The following is a 24,914-nucleotide window of genomic DNA, read 5'->3' as shown; positions in this document are numbered from 1 at the left end:
TTTTGAATTTTGTTAAAATCAATGAAATTCAATGGAAGCCATAGAACCGTCTGATGAGAGGTTGTGAAATTTGGCACACTGATTCTAGGCTGCCTCAAGGATCTTCTCAGCAAACTTCAGCTCACCACCTCAAACTCTCTAGTGCCACCAACAGGTCAAAGTTGGAAGTACATTTCTGCTTGTTACTTTTGAACCGTACATCCGATTGTCAAAATCTTAGTATCTCTGGAGTCCTTCGGTCAAATCGAATCCAAATCGCCCTATCTCTTCATATTCCACCTGGTAGATTTTCCGCCATTTTGAATTTTGTTAAAATCACTTAAATTGCTACTCCTCCCTCAATTTTTGATGAATTTTTCCCAGACTTGGTACATGCCATCATTGGACGAAGCCGCACAAAAGTTATGCTCAGTGTTTTGAAATTTAAAACTATTTGGCCACAGCAGCCGATGAAACACGTCTGCAAAGACGCCAAACAGGAAGTGAGCTCATATCTCGGCAGCCTTCATAGGAATTTTTTCAAATTTTTCACACAGATTCTAGTCTATCCCAGGAATCACCACAAAAAAATCCAGATGCCCAGCTCAAACCCTCTAGCGCCACCAACAGGTCAAAATTTGAGGTACATTTCTGCTTGTAACTTTTGAACTGGTACGCCCCATTGTCAAAAACTTGGTATCCCTAGAATCCTTGGGCCAAGAGGATTCCAACGCACCCCATGACGTCATGTACACCAGAACAGAATCTCCGCCATTTTGGATTTTGTGAAAATCAATAAAATGTTTCTCCTTCTGCAAATTTAGTCGGATTTTCCCAAAACGTGGTCTGCACCCACATTCTAGACAGTCTCATGATAGCCTTCAAGAAATTTTAGGTCCCCACCCCCAATCCTCTAGCGCCACCAGCAGGTGAAAGTTTCAAGTACATTTCTGCTTGTAACTTTTGAACCGTACGTCCGATTTTCAAAAACTTGGTATCATTGGAATCCTTTGGCCATGCCGAATCCAACGCACCCTACGATGTCATTTGCCGCAGGATATTTTTCCCGCCATTTTGAATTTTGTGAAAATAAATTAAAATGCTTCTTCTCCCTCAATTTTTGACCAATTTTTCCCAGACTTGGTGCATAGGATAAGTGGACCAAGCCACACAAAAGTTATGCTCAGTGTTTTGAATTTCATAAGTTTTTGGCCGTGGCAGCCAATCAAATTTGGCTGCGCAGACGCAAAACAGGAAGTGTGGTCATACATCGGCCGCCTTTTGGCGTATCTTAACGAAACTTGGTGGCATTATGCCCCACCCCTCCAAAAAGGCCCACAAAACATTTGGAACAAATTGGCCGCTAGGGGGCGCTATAACTAGGAAAAATGTCTTTTGGCTCATATATCATGATACGCTTTGGGTAGAAACAAAATTCCACTATCTCTGGAATCCTTCAGTCAAGACGAATCATTCGCACCCTATGACATCATATTCTGCCTTGAGGATTTTCCACCATTTTGAATTTTGTTAAAATCATTGCCATTCTATGGCAACCCATAGAACCATCTGACGAGAGGTTGTGAAATTTGGCACACTGATCCTAGGCTGCCTCAAGGTTCTTTGCAACAAATTTCAGCTCACCACCTCAAACACACTAGCGCCACCAACAGGTCAAATTTGGAAGTACATTTCTGCTTGTTACTTTTGAACCGTACGTCTGATCATCAAAACCTTAGTATTGCTGGATTCCTTCAGTCAAAACGAATCCAACACGCCCTATCTCGTCATATTCCACACAGGAGATTTTCCGCCATTTTGAATTTGGTGAAAATCAATTAAAATGCTTCTCCTCCCTCAATTTTTGGAAAATTTTTCCCAGACTTGGTAGGTAGCATAAGTGGAACAAGCCGCACAAAAGTTATGCTCAGTGTTTTGAATTTCATAAGCGTTTGGCCGTGGCAGCCAATCAAATTTGGCTGTGCAGACGCGAAACATGAAGTGTGCTCATATCTCGGCTGCCCTTTGGCCTATCTTAACAAAACTTGGTGGCATTATGCCACACCCCTCCACAAAGGCACAGAAAACATTTGGAACAAATTGGCCGCTAGGGGGTGCTATAACTAGGAAAATGACTTCTGGCTCATATCTCATGATGCTTTTTGGGTAGAAACAAAATTCCACAATCTCTGCAATCCTTGGGTCAAGACGAATCCGACTGGCCACTAGAAGGCGCTATAACTAGGGAAAATGACTTCTAGCTCATATCTCATGATGCTTTTTGGGGAGAAACAAAATTCCACTATATCTGGAATCCTTGGGTCAAGACAAATCCGTCGCACCAATTATGCTTGGCCCCCACATTGCTGCTTGCAGCTATATTTGATAGGTATGATTTGAACCACTGTAATGATGCCTGGCCAAAACCCATGCATTGCAACTTAGATAAAAGAATTGAATGGTCCACAGTGTCAAACGCTTTCTGTAAATCCAATAAAACCATGCCAGTATAATTTCCTTTTTCACTTTCTTGTCTGATGTAATCACATAGGTGAGAGAGGCATGTGTCAGTGGAGTAAGCAGATCTAAAACCAGATTGGAGGTCATATAGCAAGTTGTTCTGGGACAAATACCTCTCCATCTGATCAAAGACCACTCTCTCCAAAATTTTGGACAAAGTTGGCAGAATTGACACTGGTCTATAGTTTTTAACATCTGTCCTACTATTTTTCTTGAATAGAGGGAGTACCCTGGCCCATTTCATTTCAGTTGGCACTTTACCAAGTTGTATAGACAAATTTATAATATGTGCAATAGCGCCCCCTACAACATTAGCACTGTCCTTAAGGAATCTGGCTGGAATTTGATCCATGCCAGTGGCCTTGTTGGTGGATAAGGATGCTAACATCTCCCCTATCTTTTCATTTGATACTATGCAAAGATCAAATGAGTCAGATGATACGTCTTTGTAAATGGACCTCAGAAAGGATGCCCCAAAATTCCCAGATCCTATTGGTAGATGTGAAGCCAGACTGGCACCGACCATAGTGAAAATCCTATTAAAATGATTCGATATAACCTTTTTGTCAAAACAAATTGCATTGTCAATATCAATCCCGGTGTTACAGCTGTTACTATTTGATTTCCCAGCACCAATGTCTTTAAGGATTTTCCACAGTTTCTTTGGTTGGTGGATATTGTCTGACACTGCTTCAGCATAGTAATCAGCTTTAGCTTTCTGTATATGATATCTTGCTTGGTTCCGGTTATATATATATTTATCAAAATCATGTTGAAAATTGGACTTAGAGTATTTTCTGTAATAGTGATCTCTGTCTTATTAAATCAATTATTTCAGTCGTCATCCATTTGGCTCTCTTTTGCTTTACTCTCATCTCTCTCATTGGTGCAACCATGTCCAATGCTGCTAAAAACCTCTCCTTAAACAACTTCCATGCTTGATCAGGATCCTTACTGTCCATAACTTTACTCCAATCCTGATCGGCAAGTTTTAGCTCAAAAGCCTCCTTAGAATATTGTCTTGTACATCTTATCTTTATGGAATGATGAGCTCCTGATCCTAATTTACCCTTAGATGTCTTACGAGTACAGAAAATAACTTTATGGTCACTGAGACCAATGTCCAATATCCCAGAGCAGCAGATTTTTTTTTACTATCAGTAACCAGTATCAGATCCAAAATAGATTTAGTGTGCATATCTACTCTGGTTGGCTCAGTTATAAGTTGCTGTAATCCAAACACCTTGCAGAAATGTAAAAACTTTTTAAGAAGTCCATTTTTAGTGGTCAGCAACAGATTTGTATTAAAATCACCCAAAATGATGCATTCTTTCTCCATCAACACATTATTATCAATACACACTGATTCTAAAAGTTCATAAAAGTCATTTTGTTTTGGGGGTCTGTAACACACCCCCACCAAAATTGGCTTTGTTTTGGGCAGTCGAATTTCAACCCAAGCAGTTTCCAATGAGTCTATCTGTAAGTCCGGGCAAGGGGTGAATGATAAATCAGTCCTAATAAAGAGACATACCCCTCCTCCGTTCCTATTGCGGTCTCGCCGGTAGCAGTTAAAACCAGGCAGTTTGATCTCACCGTCCTCAATGGAACTGTCCAGCCACGTCTCAGTCACAGCAATCACTGCGGCTTTTGTCCTTGCGATGAACTGCCTTAACTCTTCAATTTTCGGAAGTAAACTCCTTGCGTTAAGGTGAATAAAATGTAGCCCTCTTTGATTTAAAAGTTCCAAGGACGCATCCACTTTCTCGATCATACTGTCATCCCCACCGAAAGATTCATCATCCTCTCGCGTAAAATCCAGGATATCGGGGGAGCACATTTCATGCACACAACAGGCATTACACACCAGCTGAATGTTTGCCTGTGCTTTGACAGCCAAAGTGTATGTTTTACGGTCTATGTTTGCACATTTTATGTGAACAAACTCGTCACACAAATCACAAGCAATTGCATTTGCATTCGATCTCACAGTCTTCCCACAGTTAGGGCATGGACACCTAGGTGTTTTGCAGGTGGATGGTCCAGGGCAAGGATGAACATCCCCGCATAGCAGCAAACTTTCTGTGACAACCAGTAGCGTAACATTTATCCTTACTTCTCCAACATTTCTCCTCCTGGTGCGTTGTTTGTTGGGGGCATAATGGAACGGTCGGATTAATTTATTAAACAGTTGGTGATGTCTGAAGGGTATTTGACTGGAATGTTTGTTACCAGCTGATTCAACAAACAAACCTGCTTCCGTGTTTTTGCTAGTCGCAAATGAGTTGTACAGTCCTACGATTTGACAAAACGTCAGCAGGAAAAGTAGGATAAACTGTCCGTTGGCCATTTCATTCACCAACTTGACAGAAAAAAGTCTCTAAAACTTTAAAAACATTTAAAACTTTACCGCGCGGCTGACAGCGCTCTCAGCGCTGGGTGGGTATGAAGTGAATGAATAACGTTAACATATCTTAAATGCTTTCAGAAATGTTTTTTAGCATAATCTTGCCAAATAAACAAAATGTAGTAATATTTATTTTCTCGTAACATTAGCAACTCAATATGACTTTTTTTGAGCTTGAAAAGATTTTCTAGCATGTCAGGTGGAGCTTCACTGACTAGCTAGCTTAACATTAAACCACCATGATTTCACAGGCAGATTCATATGTGTATGAATACACACACACACACTTGTGAGGCCTGTGAGATGGAAAGTATTGTACTAGTCAGTCACAACAGATTGTTGGATTTTTTTTTGCTGTTGGGGAGTTATTAAGCTCAAGGTGTCGATCTGGGTTTTAATCAGGTTGGATTGTCCTTTTTATTTTCTGAGCAAGCTGCATTTACAGTTATTCATGGACGTCACTAGGATTGAGAGATGGGGGGCTTAGCCCCAGGAGTGTGTTCAGTAATGCGCACCGAAATTTTTTTTATTGCTCCTACATACTGTAGGCTTTGTCAATTATTGATTATTTGAAGAACATTTATCAGAAACTGTTATCTGGATCACTTTCTACCCTGCTATTTCTCTCCTAAGTCTATATATATATATATATATATATATATATATATATATATATATATATATATATATATATATATCAGGGGTGTCAGAAGCATGTTTAATGTGGGGGGGACACATTGGCGGGGGGTTCTCCCCCAGAAAATTTTAAATTAATTAGATGCCATTTCCTGCATTCTGGTGTATTTTTAACAGGTTGTTAAACACCTCATTTTACCTACAAAAGTCACTTAATTCAATGACTATTTTAGAGACTCAAAAATAAGTCCTCATATATTCATCAGCCTGTTTTAAAACCCACTGCTCTGCCTAAGATAATGAGATGAATGCATGGGCGTAGCGGATGCAGGGTACGCGGGGGACATGTCCCCCGCACTTCCCGTATTTGTGCCCTCTGTCCCCCACACTTTTTACAGCCATTACAACCACTCAATTCATTTTAGTGGTTTCAATTCATATCTTTTAGTCAAGCCTTGTGTTAATGGTGTTTATGAGGTAAAGGTGTAGATCTAGAGGATCCTCAGACATAGAGTGTTTTGGTAAACTGGGATGTATGGATGCTGTCAGTCCCCACTCGCTTGCTCACTCGAGTTTGTCGACGGTGTAGTGGCTGCTGCTTTATGTCCCGGGGCTCCCTCATGCCTGTGTTACCTTCTGCCTCTCCCCTTTTAGTTATGCTGTCTTAGTTAGTTGCCGGAGTCCCTGCTTGTACTCAGTGCAATATGTATACTGTTCCTACTTATTCAGGTGACATTGGGCATACCTAACAACCCGTGTTTTCTTTCCATCTCTCTCTCCCCCTCCCCCCAAATCTGTCCCTCTGAGTTACATGGAGTCAACAGGAAATCTTTTGGTGGAGAGGGTGGAGACCTCGACTGGCTATCGTAGCCTGCAGGGAATCGGACATCAGACATTCTGTTGCATGTCCCAGACCTGGTGAAATGTAACTGAATTGTCTTGGCCAGCCCTAAGGGTCCCATCTGCATCTCATCATTGCTGAGGAGTGTGCTCCCATCACCCAATCAAGCATCCAGCCAGAGCAGGTCATGATATATTTTACCATATTAACATGCCATTGTTGTGTATTATGCCTGATGTCAAGACTCTCGTCTCTGCGAGCCTACCACACAGACTTAATACTTGTGTCATTTTTAGGGCATACCTAACAACCTGTGTTTTCTCTCCCTCCCCCCCCCCCCCCAATCTGTCCCTCTGAGTTACATGTTAGTCCTGAGATTGAGATGCTGACCTCTTCTGCCCCTCGAACCTGCTTGATCCATCCTGGTGCCCTGTGTCTGGTTGGAGTTTTATTGCATCACTCCTGTGAAGGACGGCCCCATGAGGACAGTTGAGGGTTACACCTGGAGGATGCTCTGGACTCTTACAGTAATGCTTTTATGGCTGAGGACTACAGTTGTCTTGCTAACTTTAGGACTGCAGTTGTCATGAACAGTTTTGCACTCAAGTTCCCATCAATGAAGAGTTTATAACATCAACGAAACTGTCTTCATGTTAAAACTGTTAATATTATAGTCATGCTGTCTGTTGTTGCCCAAATGAGGATGGGTTCCCTTTTGAGTCTGGTTCCTCTCGAGGTTTCTTCATGTCGTCTGAGGGAGTTTTTCCTTGCCACCGTCGCCACAGGCTTGCTCATTGGGGATAGATTAGGGACAAAATTAGCTCATGTTTTAAGTCATTCAAATTCTGTAAAGCTGCTTTGCGACAATGTTTATTGTTAAAAGCGCTATACAAATAAACTTGACTTGACTTTTAACATGTGGAAACGCGTTTTTCCAAGCCGCCTCTAAACGCATCATGAGCAGGCGGAGCAAAGGTGGCAAACAAACACCGCTGTCGTGTGTGATCAGAGACACTTTAGAAAATATTGTATGAGTATCTTTGGTGTGATTCAGATCTGGGCAGTGCTTAACCAGCCAAGAGGCTAAAGACTTTAGACAGTTTTTTCCAAACAAACCGTGTAAGTTGAGTAATGCTGTTGAATGTAGATAATGTTGAGCTAAAAGATGACAAACAGATGTCAGTTTAGTTAGTTAAGCTAGCTAGCTAACTTAGAGGTGGTAGTAACTAGTTACATTTACTCCGTTACATTTACTTGAGTAACTTTTTGGATAAATTGTACTCTTAAGAGTTGTTTTGTTGCAAAATACGTTTGACTTTTACTTGAGTAATATTATTCTAAAGTAACAATCCTCTTACTTGAGTAATGTTACTATTTTGGCGACTTTAAGATTACTCACTTCTGGGTAGAAAATAAGAATATAAATGTATTTGTGTTCCTTTGTTATTTTTGTAAAGATTTAATTTATTTTTATTTAATTTACTTTATTTAATTTATTTTAATTTATTTATTTTCTAAACTTCACATCCATTATCAAATCCATAAAGAGATGCTTTGTAATTATAATTATGAAATTGGTAAAGCAAGACAGTCTTTCTTCTCCAATATCATAAACAGGAATATGAACAATGCCCGTGTGCTATTTTCAACAGTAGAGAAGCTAACTAATCCCCCACCACAATTAGCACCTGAACTTCTCTGTTAATAAATGCAATGAGTTTGCATCCTTCTTCAAAGGTAAAATTGATAAAATACGGCAGAATATTGCTCATAATATATCTCAGCTGCAAAAAATTGAAAAACTGCAATCACCAATGACACACATAGATAACTTCAACACAATGTCAGAATTTTGTTTAATTGATTGAGACTCTTGAAAAAACTGTACAAAATCTCAGTTCCTCAACATCTGAATTGGACATTCTGCCCACCAACTTTTTTAAGTCTGTTCTTCATCTTATAATTACAGATGTGCTTCAAACTATAAATACATCCCTAGAGACTGGCGTTGTTCCTGTGTCCCTGAAAAAAGCCGTTGTAAAGCCCCTACTTAAAAAAATAATCTGGATCCTTCAGTATTAAATAACTACAGGCCAATATCAAATCTACCATTCATCGGGAAAATCCTTGAAAAAATTGTCTTCAATCAATTAACTGCCTTCTTGATATCAAACAGCCGTTTTGATAATTTTCAGTCAGGTTTTCGTCCCAATCATAGCACTGAAACAGCGCTGATTAAAGTTATAAATGACATACGTCTTAATACTGATGCAGGCAAAACATCGGTCCTGGTATTACTGGACCTCAGTGCAGCTTTTGATACTGTTGATCACAACATACTGCTATATCGACTTGAACACTGGGTTGGATTGACTGGTAAAGTTATCAATTGGTTAAATTCATACTTAAAAGATAGAAACTTTTTTGTTACCATGGGAAATTGTTCCTCAACATCAATGTCCTTGACCTGTGGTGTCCCCCAGGGGTCGATTCTTGGACCATTACTTTTCAACCTTTATATGCTCCCACTTGGGCAAATTATCAATAACAATTCAATTTTGTATCATTGCTATGCAGATAACACCCAAATTTATTTTTCTTTATCACCTAATGATTATGCCCCCCTTGAATGTCTTTACCAGTGTATCGATCAGCGAGCTAAACTTTGACAGTCACATGAAAGCAATCACTAAAATGGCATTCTATCACCTAAAAATATTTCCAAACTAAGAGGACTTGTCAAAAAATGATCTGGAAAAACTGATACATGCCTTCATCTCTAGAAGGATTGATTACTGCAATGGCCTTTTCACAGGCCTGCCAAAAAAGACCATCAAACGACTTCAGCTGGTTCAAAATGCAGCAGCTAGGGTTCTCACACGAACAAAAAGAACAGAGCACATTACTCCCATTCTAAGGTCCCTTCACTGGCTTCCAGTAAGCTACAGAATTGACTTTAAAGCATTGCTGCTGGTGTACAAATCTCTAAATGGTACAGGGCCCAATTACCTCTCTGATATGTTGCAGCGGCCTAACCCAATCAGATCTACCAGATCGCAGCAGCAAAATTTACTGGTAAAACCTGTTGTTAAAACAAAGTGTGGTGAAGCAGCTTTTAGCTACTATGCAGTACAGCTATGGAACCAACTGCCAGAGGACATTAAAAATGCTCCTGCTGTTGGCAGCTTCAAATCTAGGTTAAAGACCAAGCTGTTTTCAGATGCTTTCTGTTAAATAATTAATATTGTCTTCCTTACATGTTTTTATAATCTGTACTTTTACAGTTTCTGCATGTTTCAAATTTTACTTAACTTTTATTGTATTTTATTCTGCTGTTTTTTTTCTCCCCCTATTTGAACTTCTACTTCATTTTATTTTTTTATTTCTACTATTGTTTAATTCTTATTATATTTTCCCATTTATTTTATGTAATTTTATTCTTTATTGTTTACTGTTTTGCTTTTACTTCTGTAAAGCACATTGAACTGCCACTGTGTATGAAATGTGCTATATAAATAAACTTGCCTTGCCTTGGTAGTTAAAGTTTAAAGTACGTGAATTTGCTGATTATTACTGTATTCCTAATTCTATTTCAAAATGTTGCTTTCCACATATTTTTTAATCTTTATTGCCACAATAGAAAGAGCAGGGTGAGAGAGGAGACAGTGGACCAGAGGCCAACAGGGATGATTATGCAGGGTCACAGGTGAGAAGAGAATATAACTAGCTATGTCACTACTACTATTCTTAATTCTATTTATACATTTTACTTTATAGATTTATACTTTAGGTTTTTATAGTATATCATTTTAAAGAACAAAAGTCGGTTCCCTGGTGCTGTGCTGTTTGTGGTTATGTGGTTCTTTAGCTGCTAAGGAGAGGTGCAGTTGAATGCGACAGGATGATAAATCACTCAATAGACCTCTGAACAATTTGTCCCCCTCACTTCTAAAAAGATGGCCACACCCCTGGATGAATGTGATACAATTTATCACCAACAATGACTTTATGGGTGCATTTGACTTTTTATTTTGTGTTTCCTTTTTTATTTAGTTTTAGATGTAACACAATATGCCACTGTGCCAAGCAATAGTGACACTCAGCTGTATGTTTAAAAATAAGAATATTCATAATTTCACACAATGAACAGGCATGACATGGCATCATGCAAACTTCATAACACACAATCACACTGTGTCAAGCAACGGTGACACATAAAAAATAACTTCACACAATGAACAGGTGCAATTTTGTTCACCACCAACAGTGACTTTAGTGGGTGCATTTTACTTTTTTCCGATTTAGCGATACTCATAACAAAAATGACATGGCATCATGCAGTCTTCATAACACACAATCACACTGTGTCAAGCAACGGTGACATAAAAGAGAACTTCACACAATGAACAAATGCAGTTTTGTCAACCTACATGCAATGGTGGTGCTACAGTAACATTTACAGATTAGTATAACAAATAGATTTATAGATATAACTCCTTACATTGGTGCCACCACAATTTCTACCACTTCATCACTTTTATCCCCCTTTCCTTCACAATCCACCTGGAATAACATCCATCTCTCTCCATCGCTTTCCTTTCTACTATTCCTTCCCCAGACACTGATTTCCCATCTTACTTTCCAGAAAACTGGCAAAGACCAGACAAAACAAGGAATCAATAAATATCATCAGAGCAGACTTGACCTCATTCTTGGCATTACAGTAAGGCAGGCCTACTGGGTTTGGATTAAATGATAGCTAACATTAAGCTAGCTGATACATCTCCTAACATTGACTAGCCAGCTAACTGCACTAACATTTCCATTGGGACAAAAGAACCCTGTCCTGTGGGGAAATTCTGACTGACTTTCCGCTGCTTTGTAAAGAATGTCCTTATGTGCACTGTAGCCGAATCCCATTTCACCCCTTGGACCAACCCCTTGGCCCTTCCCCTCCATTTTGCACGTTCACATGAAGGGGTAGGGGTATCCCAATCCCAGTTAACGCGGAGGGGTAGGAGAAGGGGTAGGGCTTCTGTACCCCTCCAAACAGAGATTTTCCTGGAGCTGACTCCGAACGAAGGGGTTTGAGTGATTTCCTACAATGCTATGCGGATTTCAGCGAGATTTCATGCGGATTTCAGAAAGATGGCGGTTCCCGCGGCGAAAGATTGTCATAAATGTATTTTCTCCATTATTTACGTGTTTTAAGTTGTTATCCAGAGGAAACATGCCGCTTGATTCGCTTTTGAGCTGAGAATGAGCAGCGATTTCTGAAATCCAAGCTGCTGCTAAAAAGCTTTGGGAGTGAGTATTGTTTTCGGTTGCTTGACTGCGTACGTTTTGTTCTGTTATTCTCGCTTTTATTGTTTACATGAGTGTTCTGACACCTCATTCTGTCGGATGTGGTGCACGAAGCGCCAAAGATATCCCATTCAGTGGTGTTAGTTAACAAATCACACCCTGCCAGCAGAGATTTCTGGTTCTGCCTCTGGCTCTGACTGTAGCGGCTGGTCGCAGCCAATGACGCATTTGGTCGCGTTTTGCTAACGTACGCGATGACGTATGCGATCGTTGAAGGGCTATCCCAATACGTAGGGGTTGAATTTCAAGCCCTATTCCTTGTAGCTCAGTTTCAAGGGGAAGGGCCAAGGGGAAGGGGGAGGGGGAGGGGTAGAAATTAGAATTGGGATTGGGCCTGTGTCTGGGGAGGGAGCAAATACTGCAAACAATTCATCATCAACCAGGAATACCCTATTAGGCTAAGCTTATTTCATTGTTTAGTTGAACATTAATTTAACGAGGCCGAGGGTTAATTTTGAGGGCAGATAACAAAAGAATAAGGTTTTAGCAAAAGCTAGCCATTGTGAGGTGGCAATGGGGATGACGTCACCTCCTCCACTAACATTTCTCTGCTCGCGCTGAGATTCACTCGTGCGCGGTGAGTTGTTGTCGGTAACGCCCGGAAAACCCGGAGTGGATTGTCAGTGGTCTGTGTATTCTCTTACCAATCAAGTGGAATGGATTCTTTCACGAAGCAATAGAAATGGCGCTGGGTGAACTCATATTTTATGTTAAATGTGGGAGGGGTCCAAACGAAGAATTATGAAATGTGAAGGGGACACGTCCCCTTCACATTCAATGGTGGCGACGCCCATTTTATATACAACACTGAAAATTATAGGGGGGCTTGGGAACATTTAGCCCCCCTAAAATGGACCTAATGACGTCCATGCAGCTATTCCACTGTCTTCCTGATTAACATACAGATACATGTGTGCACACACTGCCAGAACTGGGTCAGAACATGACCATGCTGCTTTGTGGGGGTGGGGAGGATTGTGACAATTTACAAAAACATTTTAAAAAATTTAAATGACAATGGTTCTTTTTCAGTTCAGTTGTGTTTCATTTTGTAACGTTCTACCAGGTGTTTATTCTTTAAGTTCTACAAGTTAGTCAGTAAATCCAGTCAGGTGTTTCAGAGGCATTAGGTTTTGTAAGCGTTGTGGCAATAATACAACAATGCACTGACAGAAAATGTACTTTTAATACTTAAGTATTTTTAAAAGCAAATACTTCAGTACTTTAAGTAAAAATTTGACTGTACAACTTTCATTTGTATTGGAGTAACAGCTGACCTGTGGGATCTGTATTTTGACTTAAGTAATGAAGTTGGGTACTTTGTCCACCTCTGATGGTATCTGAGGAGAGATGGGTAACTGGACAGAGAGAGAAACACAGGTTGTTAGGTATGCCCAGTGTCACCTAATGGTTAAGAACAGTGTATGCTGAGTGTAAACATGGACTCTGGCAAGACTAACTATAACAGCATAACTAGAGGTAACATAGACTTGTTGTCTGTTAACAGCTGCAGCAGACACCGACAAGAAACAGCACTGTCCAGGTGCATCACCTGATCATATCCTCTAACAGTCAGAGAGAGGTCTGCAACTGAGTCATTAATGACTACAATCATACATTCTAATAAATGTCAATCTCTTATAAGATGTAATGTATGATGTGGTTTGTTGTAATTCCATTTAAACTTCTCTGTGAATATCAGCAGCTATAAGTTGACTGGTTACGCTCCAGTAGCCCTGTTTTCCACCAGCAGGGCTCAGGTTCTGTTCTGGTTCATGCACCAGATTCTGAACCATTCAGAGCATTTCAACCAAAAATAAATTGGTTCAAAACCCGAAAAGTCAGTTCCCAGATGGAACCAAAATATAACTGGTTTCACAGCATGAACCATGACGAATGTAGGCTGGTTCACTACTTGGCACTAAGGTTCAAGAATCCTGTCTGGAACCGGTTCAAGAATCTGTTCCCTGCTGGTCAAAAAGTAGCTTAAGAGGACCCAGAAGGAACCTGATATGGACACAGAGAGAACATGTGAAACTCCACATGGACAGTAACCTGAGCTCAGGATCAAACCTGGGACCCTGAAGCTGTGAGGGAAAAACACTGTGAGATCACTTTAAAAATGTTGATAATGAATGAAATATTTTGTTATAAATTATTAAAATAATTCAGGTAATGAGCTTAAATTGGTATGGAGTACAACTGGAGAATCAACTGTGTGTTTTAATGTTAGTCACACATGGCTAATCACTGTCAGGACGCAACAGCACAAAGACACTAATAACCCCAACATCTCCACACTGCTGTTTACACATTCCTGTTTCACCTGAAACTAACAACCAGTCACACATGCTGTTAGCACATATGACCATAGGCCAATGAGCTACTGCCATCACGCGTCATCAGTTGTCTGTCGGTCTGTCATCCTTCCATCCATCCAGCCAGCCACAATTCACAAAAATTGCTACTCCTCCCTGAGTTTTCAATGGATTTTGATTCTGATTGTTTTGTTTGGAAGGTCTAATCAGTCTGCACAATAGTTATTCCCTGCTTTTGTGATTAGTATGGCCGTGTGAGCCACTGCATGACTGATGCTCTGGGTTACAATTCCAGCACAGCACTACTGTGTGTTTCATTTCAGGGAAAGGGGAATGCCCATATCCAATCACATCAACTTAATCAAAGAGGGGAACAGAAGATCTCATCTCATCTCTAGCCGCTTTATCCTTCTACAGGGTCGCAGGCAAGCTGGAGCCTATCCCAGCTGACTACGGGCGAAAGGCGGGGTACACCCTGGACAAGTCGCCAGGTCATCACAGGGCTGACACATAGACACAGACAACCATTCACACTCACATTCACACCTACGGTCAATTTAGAGTCACCAGTTAACCTAACCTGCATGTCTTTGGACTGTGGGGGAAACCGGAGCTCCCGGAGGAAACCCACGCGGACACGGGGAGAACATGCAAACTCCACACAGAAAGGCCCTCGCCGGCCCCGGGGCTCGAACCCAGGACCTTCTTGCTGTGAGGCGACAGCGCTAACCACTACACCACCGTGCCACCGGGAACAGAAGATAAAAAAAAAAATTATTCTTAACATCAAGCTGCAAACATGCTTCACTATTCCAGAGAAAAAAATTATATAGCACACAGAGCAAACATACAATGACTTATACTTAATACAACACACACACACACACACACACACACACACACAAAAAAAAAATGTGCAGGAGTAATGGAACATGACACAAGACAGGTCTGGGGTGTGTGTGTGTGTGGGGGGGGTGTACAGAAAACTATTTCAGCATGGTCATGTGACTCTAAAGTGTGCGAGCTGAAGTCTGTGTAACCCTGTCAGAACTTGCCATGAAAACTGAGCACACAGGTTTTTAATCTGTTTATCATCAGTGGAGCATCTGCTGTACACACTGCTGTGAATGAGGCGTTATTGTAGAAATTATAACGTGTGAGAGCAAGTGTATTTCAACTCCAATTCCATAAATCTGGGACACTGTGTTGGCCTTTACATCAAAAACTTGATGATAGTGTTTACGGGCTTTAGACGTATTGTAGGCGCTGCTGCCGTCTCATTCTGGTCAGGTGCTGGTGGTGACGTAGCTCTTCAAAGTTTCTGGATGGTGCTGTTGCGCCATCATATAGAGCTGACCCCAGGCATGTCTATCAGCTGCATGACTTCCCAATTAGCTAGTACAATGTTGAAGTCTTTCAAATCACGCTTTACGACATCTTTGAAACGGAGCATATGGAGCGTTTGGCATCAGTTAGTTCACCGTAGAGAACTGATTTTGGAATTCACGAGTCCTCCATCCGATACACATGACCCAGCCAACGCAAGTGATGCTTCCACATTATGGTGTATAAGTTACACCATAATGCGGATGCATCAGGCGGCATGGTGGTGTAGTGGTTAGCACAGTCGCCTCACAGCAAGAAGGTTCTGGGTTCGAACCCAGTGGCCGGCGAGGGCCTTTCTGTGTGGAGTTTGCATGTTCTCCCCATGTCTGCGTGGGTTTCCTCCAGGTGCTCTGGTTTCCCCCACAGTCCAAAGACATGCAGTTAGGTTGACATGGGGTGGCCTTGGGCTGAGGTGCCCTTGAGCAAGGTACTGAGCCCCTGACTGCTCCCCGGGTCCTCTGGGCTGCCCACTGCTCTGGGTGTGCGCACGTGTGTTCACTGCTTCAGATGGGTTAAATGCAGAGGATGAATTTCACTGTGCTTGAAGTGTGCATGTGACAAATAAAGGTTTCTTCTTTTTTTAATTGACTCACACATTGCCACTGTGTATGAAATGTGCTATATAAATAAACTTGCCTTGCCTTGCCTCCATTTCCTGTCTCTCAATCTCAGCTGCTGTGGGAAAGCAGGGTTTGAGGTTGTTGATGTGGACATTGCTCAGGTCTTCCCCAGAGTCTTCCTGTACCACCTCAAAGTTCACAGGGCCCAACTGCCGTAAGACTCTGTAGGGTCCCTTCCACTTTGGTGCCAGCTTTGCAGAAAAGTGTTTGGCCTTAGATGACTGAGCATGGTTGCGCACCCACACTCTGTCCTTAGGTACATACTGAACTTCTTTTCTGTTCTTATTGTAGTTCATAAGTTGTCTTGCCTTTGCTTTCTTACTGCTAATGTGTGCTTTCTTTTGCAGGTCTTTTAGGTGTTGCACAACATCGTATCTGGCATCGTCAGGGGTAAGGTTTTGTCCTCTGAGGAGTTTGTCTATGGGACTATGCAGCTTTCTCCCAAGGTGCAGCTTGGCAGGAGTAGTCCCAGTTGTCTCATGAACAGCAGAGTTGAAGGCAAATCGGAATTCAGGTAAGTATTGGTCCCATTTTCGATGGTTATCTGAGACATAGGATGCGATCATGGATTTCAGATTCCTGTTAACCCTTTCAGTCAAGTTGGTTTGTGGATGGTATGTTGTGGTAAGTTTGGGGGTGACTGACCAAGTGTGACAGAGTTCCTTGAACAAGCTGGACACAAACTGAGGCCCTCTATCAGACAGGATATAATCGGGTATGCCCCAGCGGGTAAGTATTTCATTATGGATGATGCGAACTACCATGGCAGAGGATGCTGTACGGAGGGGAAAATAACTCTACCCAGCGGGTGTACTCATCGACGAGGACAAGTAGATATTCATATCTGTCCGGACTGCGGGGTAGAAGTCCCATGAGGTCAATTCCAAGCATCTCATTGGGATAGCTCACAGTGGTTTGTTGGAGTTTCCCACATGGCTTCTGATTGCCTCCTTTGCGTGTCTGGCAAACTGTACAGGCACGAACATAGCTCCGCACTTCATCCCACATCTTAGGCCAGAAAGCCACGTGGTGAATACGTTTGTAGGTCTTGAACATACCTTGGTGTCCACACCAGGGGGAGTCATGGTATGCTGCCAGGAGTGGAGGTATTAGTGTCTTTGGTATCCACACACGAAAGTGATGCTTCTTGTCATCGTCATCCAGCTTGATCATTCTGTAAAGCAGGTCATCAACCATGGCATAGTTCTCTCTGATGTCTTCACAGCCTTTAGCCAGATCTTTCATGATTTTCTCTATCTGGGGGTCTTTGTGCTGTTCCTCCCACAAGGTCATGGTGGAGAAAGGAAAATCTTGTGGTTCCTTTTGGCTCACAGCCAACATGCACGAAGGCCCCACAGGACATTGAGAAAGGGTGTCCGGTGCTACATTGAGTTTCCCTTTGCGGTATTCAATGATAAAGTTGAACTTCTGGAGGCGAAGGGCCCAACGGAGGAGACGACTGGAGGTCTTGGTGCTGCTGAATACCCACTGCAAGGAGGCATGATCAGTCACTACTGTGAACAGTTTGGGTTCCAGGTAGTGCTGCCATTTTTCCAGCGCCCAGACGATCGTGAGACATTCCTTCTCCGTCGCGGAGTAGTTCCTTTCAGCCTTGTTTAAACTTCTGCTTGCGAAAGCAATGACCTCTTCATGGCCGATCCCCTTCTTTTGTGCCAAGATGGCACCAAGCCACAAGTCACTGGCGTCTGTGTAGATGAAGAAAGGAAGTTCTAGGTCAGGATGACCAAGGACAGGAGGAGACGTAAGGTGGTCTTTTAAGGTTTGAAAAGCTTTCTCACACTTCTCATCCCACTGGAAGACACGACCTTTCTTCTTGAGAGCTTTGAGTGGTTCTGCGATTTGAGAGAATCCAGGTACAAACCGGTGGTACCATCCTGCAAGGCCAAGGAATCTCTGCACCTCCTTGATCGTTGTTGGAGCCGGGTAAGCCTTGATGGCCTCCACCTTCATGGGGTCTGCAGTGGTTCCTTGGGCGGAGACGACATGGCCCAGGTACTTTATCTCCTTCATGCAGAACTTGGACTTTTTCAGGTTCAAGGTGAGTCCTGCTGCTTGAAGCTTTTCCAGAACGGCATGAAGGTCTTGGAAATGACGTTGGATGGACGGTGAGTAGATCACAATATCATCTAGGTACACTAGACACACTTTTCCTTTAAGCTCAGCCAACACCAGATCCATTAGGCCAGGGGTGTCCAAACTGATCCGTAAAGGGCCGTGTGGCTGCAGGTTTTCATTCCAACCATGCAGCAGCACACCTGATTTGGCTTATTCAATCAACTGACACACCCACCCTTTAATCAAGGGTGGGTGTGGCTGCAAGTATTTGACTGTGTGAAGACAGTTCAGTTGATTGAATGAGCCAAGTCAGGTGTGCTGCTGCATGGCTGGAATGAAAACCTGCAGCCACACGGCCCTTTATGGATCAGTTTGGACACCCCTGCATTAGGCATTGGAAACTGGCTGGGGCGTTTTTGAGTCCAAAAGGCATGACTCTGAACTGGAAAGTGCCCATGTTAAGTAAGTAAGTAAGTTTAATTTATATAGCACATTTAAAAACAGCAAGAACTGGCCAAAGTGCTGTACAGTGTCAAACTAAAAGACTAGAATTAAATAATAAAAATAAGCTAAAAGCGAGACATGGTCAAGCAGCAAGAATAAAATACATAAAATACAAAAAGCATTCCAACAGACAAGTGCAATAAAAAGGCAAGATAAAAGATAGGGATAAAAGAAAAAAGATAAACTAGGAGGCAAAGGCCAAGGAGTACAAATGTGTTTTGAGTGTGGGTCACATGTGGGTCACAAAAGCTGTCTTGGCCACACTTGCAGCGTTCATGGCAACCTGCCAATAGCCACTGTTTAGGTCTAGAGTGGAGAAGACAGTGGAGCCAGCAAGTGAGTCTAGAAGTTCATTGATGTTGGGCAGTGGGTATGCGTCGGTTTCTGTGACTGCATTTAACTTTCTATAATCAACACAGAACCTAAGTGTTCCACATTTCTTTGGGACAAGGATGACTGGTGAGGTCCACCCGGAGTAAGATGGTTCGATCACACCTTGATCAAGCATGTCCTTCAGATGCTGCTCCACGACTTGACGTTTTTGCACAGACATCCTGTAGGGGTTTTGCTTGATCATCACTTCACTGGTGGTATGGATGTGGTGCTTTAACACATCAGTCCTTCCTGGCTTCAAAGAACATAGGTCTGGTTTGGACTCCAGAAGCTGTCTGAAACCAGCCTTCTCCCACTCTTTCACCTCAGCATTCTCTACTGCAAGATCAATGTAGTCTTGAGCGGTGAGTGCCACAGGCTGTGGGGGCAAGCAAGGAGGGGGTATGCAAGACATAAGAGTAGCCCTGAGTGGTGCAGTGTAAAGGGTGGTTTGTTCATCATTTTGCTGGAACAGATATCTCTCTGGTCTCCTCTTGAATCTGTACTGACAGTCAGCTGCATGGATTTACAGTCCACTGTGAAATAAGTAATCGAGGCCAAGAACTGCTTTGTAGGCCAAAGCTTTTGGGGACAGGACTGCCACTTCATACGTGCATGAAACCTCACCCAAGTTGATGGTTACTTCAGCCTTTCCAAGGGGCGTCTCAGTCTCTCCTTTAGCGAGGAAGAGAGGTCCGCTTGTCCAAGGCTCCAGGTCTTCCTTGGGCCTTTTGAGAGCTTTCCAGACCTGTTTGTGGAAGAGTGTATAGCTTGCCCCAGTATCAAAGATAGCCCTGCCATTCCAAGGTCCGATGTTGACTGTGACTACCAGCTGCTGGGAAATATTGAAGGTGCTTCCCGGTGTTGTGGTAGACATACCTTTGATCTGGTTCTTCAAACTCTTTGTAGTGGTAAGGTTGATGTTGCCATTGCCCTGCTGTGCTGGCTTAGATGGTCAAGACGTGTTCTTGGGACAGTGTTGTGTGGACTAACGGCCTCCCGGAGATGGTTGGTATTGAGGGCAAGAGCCAGGTGGATGTTGACCTTTACAGCACCAGCACGTAATAGAAGGCGTGTCCAAGTCTGTAGATTTGGGAGTGTTTTTCGCCCTCTGTGCACTTTTGTCATGCGTACCATGCTGTGCTTCATACAAGGACTGTTGTTCTAAGTCTTTTTCCAGCTGATGGCTGAGCTTCACCAACTCAACATTCTGAGCCCGACCCCATAAGTAAGTAGCCAGCTGTGGTTTGACATTTTTTAGAATGAGCTTCACTATCTCAGCCTCAGTGATGGTGGGTTTCCATTGTTTACAAAGGGCACGGTGAGAGAAGGCAAAATCATGGATGGACTCATTTTCTGTCTGCCATCGGTTTCGTACTCGGTCCGTGAGCTCCTCTTCATAATCATCAGACAGGAATGCTGACAGAAATTTTTTCTGGAACTGGGCCCAGGTAAGGACCTCAGTCATGGCAATCTCCCACCAATCTCTGGCTGTGCCATGCAGGACAGTTCGGAAGGTAGCCAGAATCTCTGCATCAGACAGAGATGGCTAGAAAGTCACGGCACTTAGAGAGGTAAAGGACAGGGTCTGGATCGTCGCTTGCCTTGCCAAAGGTAGGAAATGACAGTTTTAGAACTTTTAGATGACCAGACTTTGTTCCAGTAGGTGGCATTGTGGGCAATGAAACTGGAGTGGCTGTAGCTGTAGTGTGTGGGGTTACTGATGGCCTCATGCCAGTAAGAGGAGATGTGGTTGAGATGTGTTGCTCAATCTTTTTCTCTAACTCTGTTATCTTGTTGGTAAGTATGTTGTACTCTTTTGTTATGTGTGCTGGTAGATGTCCTAAAGGTGTGTTTATTTGGTTGGTAATTCTAACACAGCTGTCCATGTACTATGACAGATGTCCACAGTCTGCTGCAAAAACCCTCCTCTGGGACAAGATCTCCTGCTGTACCTCGGCCTGTAACTGTTCGACCATGAAACGGATTTCTTCCAGTTGTGTAATACTTTGGTTTTTAACTTCTTCTGTGATAATGGTTTTAATGGCCTTCAGCAACTTATCCCATTCATTCTCTGTTTTCTGTGTACTAGCTGTGAGTGCTGCACTGAGTTTTGCGAATTCTGTTTTTGCCATTTCAGACACTACCTCCAACTTGGCCTCCAAGTGAAAGCGGCTCCTGGCCACTAGTTTAGTGACCTTACTGAGTTGAGCGTCCTGTTGTTCCAGTTTCTGAAATATCAGGGCCCAATTGTCAGGAGTTTTTAGTGCCAGTGCGCCGAGCTTTCGTGCTGGTGTTGGGAGCTCCATAGGCAAGTCACGCTGCAGTGAGATGTCTGAAGACCATGATGGAGAAGTGTCCAAATCCATATCTAATGGAGAGGCAGCTGCGGCCTGAGTGTAGCCTGAACCAGTAGTCTGTAGTGCAGCTGTTAGCAAGTTGGATGGCTCAGCGGTCAATGAAGGGGGCACTGTAGACACCATAGGCAGCTGGTCTGCAGTAGCAGTACCAAGAACTCCAGGGCTAGTAAGAATGAAAGAGGTATCGCTATGAAAAGGAGGATGGAGGAACACCCGATGCTCAATTTGAGGTGTGCTTATGTCAGGTGGTGAGGTTTGTGTGTCAGGAGATGTGGAGACGTCTGTGTGGCTCTCCCGTTCTGACATTGCGGCTTTAGGTTGTGACATAGGTTGTTATTGGTTATTAAATGATGTGAAAAATGATGTTTGAAATGTTTGTGGTTTTTTGTGTGTCTGTATGTTTGTAACAAAATGTACCCCACTTGAAAAGTAACAAGTTACACAGTTATCAAAGATTATTATTACACAAAGAAAATTCAGCAGTGTGATAAAAATTTAACAGAGACCTGAGCACAGGTTCAAAACACCAATATCAGCACAGTATCAGTGATAACACAGCATAGCAGTGATAGCACAGCATAGCATGCACACCACCATCAATACAGCGCTCAATTCAACAGTAGTTTTTTTTTTTTTAAGTGTCCCACAAGTCCAAAAAGTCCAAGGAGCAGTCACTAAGCAGTTCAAGTCCCGTTAATTACAGTTCATGTCCCTGGTTAATTACAGTTCATGTCCTCTTAATTACAGTTCATGTCCTGTTAATTACAGTTCATGTCCCTGGTTAATTACAGTTCATGTCCCTGGTTAATTACAGTTCATGTCCTGTTAATTACAGTTCATGTCCCTGTTCAGGTGCCAATTCTGTAACGGTGTTACCCAAGGTTCAAGTATAAATTTTAGTTCGGGTGCCAGGCAGGCCCAAATTCCTGCCACTTAAAAGTAACCACCGCCAGCAGTAATAAACAATAACAAAAGTAGGTTTTAAATGTGCATACTCTTTACTTAAAAAAAATAATGGCATCAATACAACTCCATAATGTTCTTATGCTCCCAAAACAGCGAAAGGGGTATGAAAAATAAAAAAAAATGCCGTGTAAACCCAGTGCTCATGTGTGTGTGTGTGTGTGTTTATGGATGTTAGCGTGTGTGGAGGGAGAGTGAGTTTGTAGTTCCAGTAGCACTTGGTAAACGAGCAGCAAGGGGTGTGTGGATAAATGCTTTAACTCACAGTTCTGGAGCTGGCTGTGTAAACTGGACTGTCCTGGATCTGAAGCTTCAACAGTCCTTAGCCATCCGCTTCCCGCATCGGGCTTGAAGTAGCTATGTGCTCCTCTGACCTGTGGCTTGCGATGTACCTCCATCCCGGAAATCTTGCTTGGGTCAGCTTGCAAATCTCCGCCGCGGATTCCGTCGTCGGCAACAATGTACAATTCTTCCACTTGGTTTAGCATCCACTCCAGAATCGCACCTTCACGCTTGCTCGCACAGGAACCAAACGGAGCTCTGCTGCGCTACACTTCCTCCTCGCTACGTATGCAGCATAGTGCCATTTTAAAGCAAGCGCTTCGTGTGGCCACTCCCCCAATCAGCGTCCGCAGGTGTTGTGTGTTGAGTGATGAAGCAAATGTTAATGAGGTGAGTGCTGTGTCATGTTAGTGTGCTTTTAAAGGTGACAGTCACAGGGAAAAACCTTATGTCTCAGGGACAGAATGTATTTCGCCACAAGCTCTTCTTCCACACTGATGGGTGAATCATCAACATTCTGTAGACAGTGTAAAGGAAACTGGTTATAGCAGGCAGGACGTCACCAAAATAAAATAAAAGTACCAAACTAACAACTATTATTTTAACTAGCATATATAACAAACTTGAATGATGTGAACAGACACATGCAAATCACAATAATAATGACTTCACCACTAATGAAGGTATCCGTGCATATTCTCATTCATATCGAAACACCATATGTTTCAAGAGGACCCATTCAGCGGAAACACCTTCAAATTTACAGATTACTGTCGGGAGAACACTGAAAGCCATTTATTGCACTCACCTCAAACTCCTTGATTAAGGCACCCACATCTTCACCCAGGTGATCAATGAGACATCGGATGACAACTTCTCTGGTTTTCTCAATGGGAATTCCACTCTGTTAAGGAGAAAATGTATTTAAACAGCTGACAAGATACAGCAGTCACTCTCCTCAGTGCACATTTTGGCCCTTTTACTTTAAATATTATAACAGGTTTGACTGAAAAAAATATGAAACAGAATTTACTGAAGCAGTTGTTAAAACATTACAATTTCTATTAAAATTCATTATATCATTCAGCCCTTATCTGAAGTGATCACCGCAACCTTGAAGTCATGTTTGCCATGTGATATTTTTTTAAAAGTCCACTCAGAATATAATCACACTGAAACAGAGAAAAAAGGAATGAAAGATAAAACATTCTGGTAGGCAGATGGTTAGAGGAACAATAATGTGGAGAGTGTATGTTGCATGTGAAGAAGAAATAGATAGTTAGCGGAGACTGAGAAACACTGTGGTGGAATAAGGGTAAAGGCTGCATGAGACATATGAGTTTGTGTTGAATGCAAGAAGAGAGTACAGAGTCAGTTATTAGAGAAGTAAATTAGGTTTAGAAGAGAAAAGAGTGGTGACAAGACCACTCTTCTCAGTGTTTAAGTCTGGGCTGAAAACATATCTGTTTAGTCAAGCCTTGTGTTAATGGTGTTTATGAGGTAAAGGAGTAGATCTGGAGGATCCTCAGACAGAGTGTTTTGGTAAACTGGGATGTATGGATGCTGTCAGTCCCCACTCGCTTGCTCACTCGAGTTTGTTGACGGTGTAGTGGCTGCTGTTTTATGTCCCGGGGCCCCTTATGCCTGTGTTACCTTCTGGCTCTCCCCTTTTAGTTATGCTGTCATAGTTAGTTGCCGGAGTCCCTGCTTGTACTCAGTGCAATATGTATACTGTTCCTACTTATTCAGGTGACATTGGGCATACCTAACAACCTGTGTTTTCTCTCCCTCTCTCCCCCTCCCCCTCCCCCCAAATCTGTCCCTCTGAGTTACATGTTGGTCCTGGGATTGAGATGCTGAACCTCTTCTGCTCCTCAGACCTGCCTGATCCATCCTGGTGCTCTGTGTCTGGTTGGAGTCTCATAGCATCACTCCTGTGGAGGATGGCCCCATGAGGACAGTTAAAAGTCACACTTGGAGGACACTCTGGACTCTTACAGTAATGCTTTTATGGCTGAAGACTACAGTCGACTTGCTAACTTTAGGACTGCAGTTGTCATGAACAGTTTTGCACTCAAGTTTCCATCAATGAAGAGTTTATAACATCAACAAAACTGACTTCTTGTTAAAACTGTTAATATTATAGTCATGCTGTCGGTTGTTGCCCAAATGAGGATGGGTTCCCTTTTGAGTCTGGTTCCTCTCGAGGTTTCTTCCTCATGTCATCTGAGGGAGTTTTTCCTTGCCACCATCGCCACAGGCTTGCTCACTGGGGATAGATTAGGG

At 42.6% G+C, this 24,914-nt stretch overlaps 1 long non-coding RNA gene across 1 annotated transcript; it reads right to left on the bottom strand.

Annotated features, from left to right (window-relative positions):
* Window positions 1-13,024: 13,024 nt before the first annotated feature.
* LOC132870482 (uncharacterized) lies at window positions 13,025-24,882 on the bottom strand. The gene is made up of 3 exons (XR_009651119.1): window positions 23,437-24,882; window positions 22,612-23,145; window positions 13,025-13,105 (listed from the first exon to the last, which is right to left on the bottom strand). It is a non-coding gene; the product is annotated as an uncharacterized LOC132870482 (long non-coding RNA).
* Between the last annotated feature and the right edge of the window lie 32 nt (window positions 24,883-24,914).

Source organism: Neoarius graeffei, chromosome 22 (assembly GCF_027579695.1).
Source record: "Neoarius graeffei isolate fNeoGra1 chromosome 22, fNeoGra1.pri, whole genome shotgun sequence".
Classification (NCBI taxonomy): Eukaryota; Metazoa; Chordata; class Actinopteri; order Siluriformes; family Ariidae; genus Neoarius; species Neoarius graeffei.
This window is presented reverse-complemented; position numbering and strand designations above follow the sequence as displayed.